Source organism: Hemibagrus wyckioides, linkage group LG14 (genome assembly GCF_019097595.1).
Source record: "Hemibagrus wyckioides isolate EC202008001 linkage group LG14, SWU_Hwy_1.0, whole genome shotgun sequence".
In the NCBI taxonomy this organism is placed as follows: domain Eukaryota; kingdom Metazoa; phylum Chordata; class Actinopteri; order Siluriformes; family Bagridae; genus Hemibagrus; species Hemibagrus wyckioides.
This window is the reverse complement of record NC_080723.1, coordinates 15565011-15573883: the sequence shown is the minus strand read 5'-3', so window position 1 is coordinate 15573883 and position 8873 is coordinate 15565011. Positions and strand designations below refer to the sequence as shown.

Sequence of the window (8873 nt, the reverse complement as noted above, 5' to 3'; positions counted from 1 at the left end):
GAGAGAGAGAGAGAGAGAGAGAGAGAGAGAGAGAAGCCACTAAGCCTTGTCCATCTCCGGCTCCATCAGTAAGAGTCCCAGGAGCATTACATTTGACATGACCTTAATGACAGGCCAGTGACAGCACAATCAAGAGGGCAAAATAACCTGTCAAAGATGTCTAAAGATTTCTGCCTAAAGAATTCCTGCCTAAAGTCTGTAGATGATATTCTACAGTAAGACTAATGGATTTAGGGGTCTGCAATGAAGTCTGTAAAATGGACTATGTCATACAAAAAAGTGACATATGACATAGTCATAATAGCCATGTTCTGTGGAGTGACATCTCCTGCTGCACAACTTGCCAAGCAGAAAAGAAAAAAAAACTACAGAATGGCCGGCAGGGAGTCAGTCAGTTTAATCCAGACAATTTACTGGAAAATTGTACACATCTATAAAGTTGCAGCGAGAATCCGTGGTATTATAAAGATGAAAGCATTTGGACACGGACACACACACACACACACACACGACAAAGACTAGAGACGTTTTCATGGAAAGGAAGAAAAAATAAAAACACAATTGAAATATTTTATTTATTTAATTACATATGCTATCTACAATCTAAAACAAATTCTTCATTTCTACTCCTTCATTTAGGGTTGAAAAATCGTACAATATTTCAAGACAGGTGAAAAAATCCAGCTTCTGAACATCAGTTTTGTGACATAAATAATAATTCATTTTTTTATTGAAATAATCCACTGAAAAGATTTCGAGGTATGGGTATGTGATATGTACACATATGAGACGGTTTTACCAGCAAAAGTCGAGAGCACGATGTCAGCAGGATTTTAAAAATAAATAAATAAATAAGTACTCAAATCTGTCTTGCTTGCCCAAGGATTTGACTTGTTTACTGTCAAAACCACATGCCCAAAATAATGCAGCTCAAATAGTCACTCCTCTGTGCGTGTACACGCATCAGCTCAGTCGCCAAGCTTTTTACGTTTTTACATTACAATGACCAACTGTCTCACAAATACGGTGGGTCGGATCACGCGTGTGGCCTTATTGATTTGGAAAACCTGCGTGTGTGTGTGTGTGTGAGTCATTTCATTGCCGAGATCTGTTCCTACTAGAGATGCCTAATACATGGGAATGTGAATCATCAAGGCAGTCAGATGGCTCTTACACAGTCTGTGCAATGATACTGCCAAAACATATTAATCAATCAGAATGAGTTATGCTGATTTTTTTCCCTAATAAATTGAGTAGTGCTGCTATGTTCTCCTCAGCAGAAGAAACCAGAGAGTAAACAGGCCAATACGTTTTTTATTTGGCTGTAAAGTGAGTCAAATCCAATTTGCTGACAGGAAAGTATTTTGAAAGGCGTATTTAAACAATTGTGAAGGGATTTCTTAATCATATTACATTCTGACTTCAGATATGAAATGCCAAATACAATCCCCAAGTTTAATGCGGTTATCTGCGCATGTTATCACCACTTTTGTTCTCACCAAGTAGCTCTCCGGGGCATTTTATTATAATTACACTGAAAAACAGCCTCATATTACCATTTTAGAACCTATCCCTAATGTTTACTTAATAATAATTTGCCTGATTATTGGGTAATTTGATATCAAGTCTTAATACATGATATTGGCAAAAGTTTTGGGACACCCCCCCCCAAATCATTGAATTCAGGTGTTGTTTTTCAGGGGTCCCCTTAGTTCTAGTGAAAGGAACTCTTAATACTCTTCCAGGAAGGTTTTCTACAAGGTTTAGGAGTGTGTATATGGGAATTTTTTTGACCATTCCACTAGAAGCATATTTGTGAGGTCAGGCACTGATGTTGGACGAGTCTGGTCTAGTCTCTGCACTAATTCATCCCAAAGGTGTTCTATCAGGTTGAGGTCAGCACTCTGTACAGGCCGGTCAACTTCCTCCACACCAAACTCTCTCATCCATGTATTTATGGACCTTGCTTTGTGCACTGGTGTGCAGTCGTGTTGGAACAGGAAGGGGTCATCTCCAAACTGTTGGGAGCATGAAATTGTCCAAAATGTCTTGGTATGCTGAAACATTAAGAGTTCCTTTCACTGGAACTAAGGGGCCAAGCCTAACCCCTGAAAAACAGCACCTGAATTCAGTGATTTGGAGGGGATAAATATATATATATATATTATAAACTGATTTAACACGTTAATATGGCTTCTAACCCTTGTAGCAGATCACACTGATATTAAAGTGTTATTGTCAGTCAGTGTTATTCGTAAGATGATGAAGAGAAAGGCAAAGACACTAAAGATATCTAACGAATGCAAAAATGCTGAATTAAAAATAAGCAAGCTGTTAAATATTTTCAGCCAGCAATGCAGCGAGTGTGTAATGGTTAACATGATGGCATCAGGTCTCTATCTACATGCGAGATGTATGTGTTTGAAATTGCATTACATCCTATTCTTAAAAGGCACATGTGTGCCAGTGTGCCATGTGAATACTATGCAATGATGCATTTTATGGAAAATAAACCCTTAAAATCACAAGTGGAAAAAATAAAATGGTGTGTATAAACAACGTGTAAAACCATATACCACATAAAATCAGTAAGTGTAAAAATTTACATGAAGTTCACATGATATCTTGGTTTTAATACGGGAGTTTTTCAACCACAGCATTCCTGCATTGAAAATCGAACGGCGTCATGTGATACTCTGAAAATTCATTAGTATGATCATTAGCGTGAACAGATCTCTGCTCTGAAAGCATCTGCATTTTCCTAATCAATAAGGTCACATGTATAAATCATAAACACCAACAATAACAATAACAACAAAACCATGATATTTGTTAAACAGCCTAAGATTGCTGTGGGGATAAAAATGAACAAATTAGCAGCACAAGGCTTTCACTGTAGAGATGATTTGCTCGGGAGACCAACAGCTGTGAGCTGTTTATGATGAGAGCAAGAAGGAGAATAAATACTGGGTTTTCTCCAGGAGATGTGTAGGTGAGCTAAAGGGAACACGAAGCGATATGCCCACGCTCACTGAAGGGTTATGTTCAACAACACATTACTGTTATAGAGGACCTCATAGGTTTAAACCTGATTGAAAAAGATAGAATTTTTTTTCTGTTCACATCGCTCTGAAAATCGAATCATTTAATACACACATATCAAGAGTAGTTTCAAGAATGTACAGCTATAAAAAGCTTGTACTCTTTGCTGCCTGACCAAAACTAAGTGGGCGTGTCAGATTACAAAATGATTGACGGCAGCGTCAAAACATGTAGGGATGACAGAGTAGATTTTATATAAGCCTAGTTGCATTGTACGTGTGGTGAATTGTGTAGATATTTCTATAGTAATAGCACTCACAGAGAGTGAAAGAATAATTTAAGATTGTGGTTTGGGTAGATGTCGCTGCTACATGGTTTAAAAAGCTACACTGATCATCAGCTGTGTATTGTATTGCAGCTGGGCAGAGGTGGCACGCTTGTCACGTCTGGTTTATAATGGTTCAAAATGAGTTTAATTTCCTTACATTTAACTTTATAACCCATTAATCTTTGACGGTGAAGCTTGGCAATATCGGATTAAGTTTCTGGGTAACAGGTTTCCATTTGAAATGAGAAATATCGAAATATCAAATTGTAGATTAAGAACATCGTGCTCTTGACCTCTGGTGATAAAATAATAACACACACTCATAATAATACACACGCATCCGATGTACACTTAAAGAAATATCCGTGGTTAAAGTGAAAGTAGCATGACAAAATTTGCAAGAGTGGAGTAAGCATTAAAGGCTGAGAATAGTCTTTGTACTGAGTTAATTAGACAGCCTATTAAAGATAAGCGTAGAGGAGCGGTGCAGTGACAGCTCATGACTTTCAGGAGGATTGCTTTATCACATATATATATACATATATGTGTGTGTGTGTGTTAAAACTTGTCACAGTGGTTTTCTCTTTTTTTTTCCTCGCATTTCTTTTTAAATCATGTTACTCGCATGATTATTCACATATTATTCACGTCCCAGCATGCACCCTGTTTCTACTCTTCTATATCTCTGTTCTCTCACCTCTCTCATGGTGTGATTCTGCTTGAAGCTCACAGCCCTGTAATTAGACTGCAATTACTTTTTTATTTTTTTTTTATCTTGCATGTAAATCACATGACAGAATCCATGTAAAAAAAAAAAAAAAAAACCCCTCTGGCTCCAGGCCACTGGAAAAATAGCCGCCTAACTCGCTGTCCATAGCCGCTAACTACATTTAGTTAAAATAGGCCCTAGTGAAGTTACTAGGCATTTAATTTGGGAAGAGAAATCAACTGTTCACAGTGTCGAGTAAACCATAGATTTGACAGTTCTTTCCAGATGTGAATCTGTTCAGCTACAATAGCAGTTTTGTCTCTTGAGTATTTTACAAAAAAGTTTTAAAATGGTAAAAGTTTTAAATAGTAAAAAAACAAAAAACAAACAAAAACAACAACAACAACTCTCTCTCCTGGCCGTCTTAAATAATTCATTTTATTTTGCTCCATTACCAACATCTGGCTCACGGCTTGACAATCAGTCATGTGTCTATATTTTTCCAGGATGTAGTTTGAGTTATGAGTTTACTGCAGTTATGCTGGTTTACAATTATATAAATCATTTCGGTCAGGTTAGTCTAGTATTGTATTTCAAATGAACATAATGCAGAATATCAGCCACCTGCCATGTTATTCACATTATCCTGTTCAGCTTTGTAGTCATCAAGACATGGTAGGACACTATCAGGTCCATGAATACTTATGATGTTAATAAAATACCGTCCTTTATATCAATATTCCTTAAATTAGAATATTACGGTGTTAGTAGCTTCTTGTAATTATCCTTTGCAGTTTATTCTCATTCTGTGTTTATTTCTGCTCTTAATGAATTAACTTCTCAGTCATTGTTATAAAATGGCATTATATTAAGTCAGATACATTACAGGGGCAGCACCGTGGCTTAGTGGTTAGCACTGTTGCCTCGCAGCAAGAAAGTCCTGGGTCCGAGTCCCGGGTTCGAACAGGCAGGGACCTTTCTGTGTGGAGCTTGCATGGTGGTTTCCTCCCACAGTCAAAAACATTAGGTTGATTGGTAATTTTAAATTGCCCATAGGTGTAAGTGTGTGGGGTTGTCTGTCCATGTGTGGCCCTGTAATGGACTGGCAACCTGTCCAGGGTGTACCCCTGCCTTTTGCCCTATGTGCGCTGGGATAGGCTCCGGCAGACCCCCGTGACCCTAATTAGGAATAAGTGGGTATAGACGATGGATGGATAAATTACAGAAAAAATAGCACTACTGGTACCCTACGGCACTTTTGCACGTTGATATGTATCTTTTACATGGAAACGTGGACAGATTGTAGCATGGAAATGTTGCATAAATTGATCAAAATTAGTTTTAATTAGAGCAAAGTTTTAAGCGTACACTACAGACATCTTTCTATGAAAAAGATACATACTAAAGGCACAAAATGTGTCCCCAAGAGAGAACTACAACCAACAATTTAGTTCAGCACTAGTTCTGAGAGTGTACCTAGCTTAAAGAAATCCATTTTAACTCAAGAAACTGCCATTATAGCAAATCGTCTGGTTTACAAAAGCCGTCTGTTTTAACTTCATTAACTGGCAAAGCAGTTAATTCCTGATGAAATCCAATACGTTCATTCTCGATCAGCTAATCAGTGTTAAAATAAACACAGTTAGATTGTGCAATCTTGCTAGCTCCAATTTAGCATCAGTATTGTTTACAGCTTGTTACTGAGCATTTTGGCTAAAGAGCTCTTGTATAGCTGTTTGCTAAATGTGAACAGTCCAGTCATTATTTAGTCTGGATAATTCTATCAAATCAAGATATTACAACTCCCATTAATGTATCACAAAACATCGCCAAGGCTTTTACATTAGCTGTTATATTTTCTTCAGTTGTAGCCCTTACTCAAGTCAAAAATAAAGATAAGGGGTGCACAACAGAGAAAGACATTAAATAGGATTTCATTTGCACTGTATTTTGGTGAAGTTGCTAGAGGACAATAAATTAGACAACAAACAAACAAGTTTTACTGTGTATTTCCTTCATATTTCTTCCCCTTAAAAAATATACTGCAAAAGGTCATGTTTACAATCCTGCACTGAAGGTGGAAGAATTTAGATATTCGGTCTTATCTTAATTGAAGCCAGAGCCAGAGGATAACATCCAGATGGTCCAAAGTTTGAAATATAGTGCTGCTACTACCATAAGGGCTGTTGTCTTACGGATGCACCGCACTTCTCACCTGAAAATAATGCTACTTGTTGCTGTTTATGCAGCTACACTTATAAGATGTCTAATAATCTAGACGTCTGGCATGAACGTCTGGCCTAGAATATCAACGAATACTTCACAAGTCTAATCATATTTTGTTGGAATTTCTGAATGTCTTTGGCGTAAACAGATTTCTTCAAAACTTGGGTGTGACTGTAACCTGCATCGCTGAATATGAATTTAGATTTGATAGAATTATTGGCGACTGCTATCAATGATGTGAGAAAGAAAAATAGAAAGACGTTACGTGGTACGAAGCTAATTTTGCGCAGTTTATATGCTATAGCCGGTTTAGCTAGCATGCTAAAAATGAAAGTAGAAAGCCAACAAATTTCTAATGTACAAAACTTTGTGTTTACACAAATGTACACAATGTACACAATGTACAAAACTTTGTGTTTACACAAATGTACAGTGTCCAAAATGAATATTGTGAAGCTGTCAAAAAACACGTTCGTAAAGCTGTTAATAAGAGAGTGAGCGTTTTCTCTTTAGAAACTTTAGAGTCATGTCTAAGTCTCTAACTGCAGGATTACTTTTTTCTTGGCCAGTGATCCAGTCTCTCTGTGGACTTTAAACGAGAGCACAATATAATTTAGATTAAATATAATGAAGTATTCAAACTGGTTGCAATATTTAGGGTCCATGTAAACAGTTGAATCAGATTGAAAAATATTTGGAGGTAAACATGTATCAGATTCAGACTAATAAATTATTTCGGGAATGCCGAAATATTTAAAACCCAAGCCCTTCATTACGCTACAGTCCTAGTGGTGATAAATCCTCCTTTATATCCATTACTTAGGCTTAAACTGTACCATGAAAAAGTAAATAGCAGATTTTTATCAGTGGAGTTTATCTACAGAAGATTAGTGCATCCAGAGAAAAAGAGAAGAGAAGACAAGAGCAAATGATTGAAAAGAAAGATAAATACAGGATATGGACAGAACTGAGGAAAGGGGGATCAACAGCTCTCATCTGCCTTCACATCATGTTGCCCTCTTTCAGCCCCGCAACCCTGAATGAGGGCTAATCCTTTCCCATGTCACACTTTCTCCTCCAGATCACACAGCTCTTCCCAATTATTTGAACAAAATCCTCAAATCAAAGTTCACTTTTTTTCCCCAACAAAAAAAACCCTGGCCTTTATCCTCTAAAATGCCTCATTAAAACTTATTCAAATCTTATTACATAACGCATAATAATCTCATTACTGGAGATAGGCTCACTGTAAAATTCCTACTAAATACTACTCATTATTATGGCTGTATTATGGCTCTCAAATCCATACGATACCCCATAGCTATATACGACAATAAAAACCCAATCACACGTTACTCCTGATGCTCTAATATGCTTCTTGAAAAGGACGAAGAAAAGATGATTAGCTAAAAACCGACTAGCGCTATCCTTCTAGAAATTTCTACCAGATTTGCAGGTAGAAGACATTGTGTACACGTGAATCACATCTGTGCTTAGTCTGCAGTCCAATTCCTGTCCAATATTTTAATAAATTAAGAAAAAAACATGTCCAGGAATACTGTTGTTAAGGCTTGGAGTGGGGTGATGTGATCCAAACCTGAAGCAATGTGTTTTATTCCTTCTATACCACAGCACTTTTCTACCAATACCAATTGGCTATTTATTAATGAACAACACAGCAAAAGCAAGTGTAAAGATTTTGAATACATGACAATTAATCTGCCATTTCATTTCTGCCATCTAATTATAAATCTTATAAATATAAGACTCTTCAGTCTGTTAAGCTTTCAAGATTCTGTTGGGAGATCAGTTTGTTTCTGTCAAGAAATATATGTGTAAAACAAGAGAAATAATCAACTAACAGAAACATATGAACTGAACAAATCGTATACAAATTTTATACAAATAAATTTGACTACATTCAACGTATTTTCACTAGTTATGATGTCATTTTCTTGCAGTGAACGTTAACCCTTTAACCACTTTACTTACGTTTAATGTTTTTTTCCCTCCATATTTAAGTTAATAAAATAAATAACAAAAAAATAAAAAAAATAAAATAAAAAAATGCAGCTTCTCATGTCAAAAAAAAAACAAACAAACAAAAAAAAAAACTAGAAAGGGTTACATAACCCTGACACTGGAGACTCCATTGTATCTGTAAACGTTAAAATGTTTACTATAAGCCTTTTGTTATTAGTTTATGTGTGTGGAGCTGTTACTATTGAAATAATAGCATATTAAAGTGAGCACATTAATCTAAACTTGAATTCTAGCCATCAGTATTGTCAGAGCTGCTGCTAAAACAGAATGAAAATGAATCAAACACCCTCTGACCAATCAGAATCGAGAAGCTGACAGCGCTGTGGTATAAATCTTAATAAATTGCAATTTCTTTTCCTCCATTCAGTAAAACCATGAATTATTAATGCAAATCGCGAGTGAAATCTAAACAAAAAGGCTAACACGAGCAGGCTGTGTTGCCTATAGTGTGATTATTTATCATTCGAAAGAAACGATGCAGTTTTCACCATTAATTTTTTCCCCCCAATCTCCAATGACTGCAAT

At 36.4% G+C, this 8873-nt stretch overlaps 1 protein-coding gene across 1 annotated transcript in view; it reads right to left on the bottom strand.

The window, feature by feature from the left end:
* Positions 1 to 530: 530 nt before the first annotated feature.
* Positions 531 to 8873, bottom strand: part of trpc7b (transient receptor potential cation channel, subfamily C, member 7b) — an 81688-nt gene continuing 73345 nt past the window's right edge. Inside the window, exon 12 of the mRNA XM_058407470.1 lies at positions 531 to 8873. This exon is cut by the window's right edge and continues 393 nt beyond it. The gene's annotated coding sequence lies outside the window, so the exon portion shown is untranslated.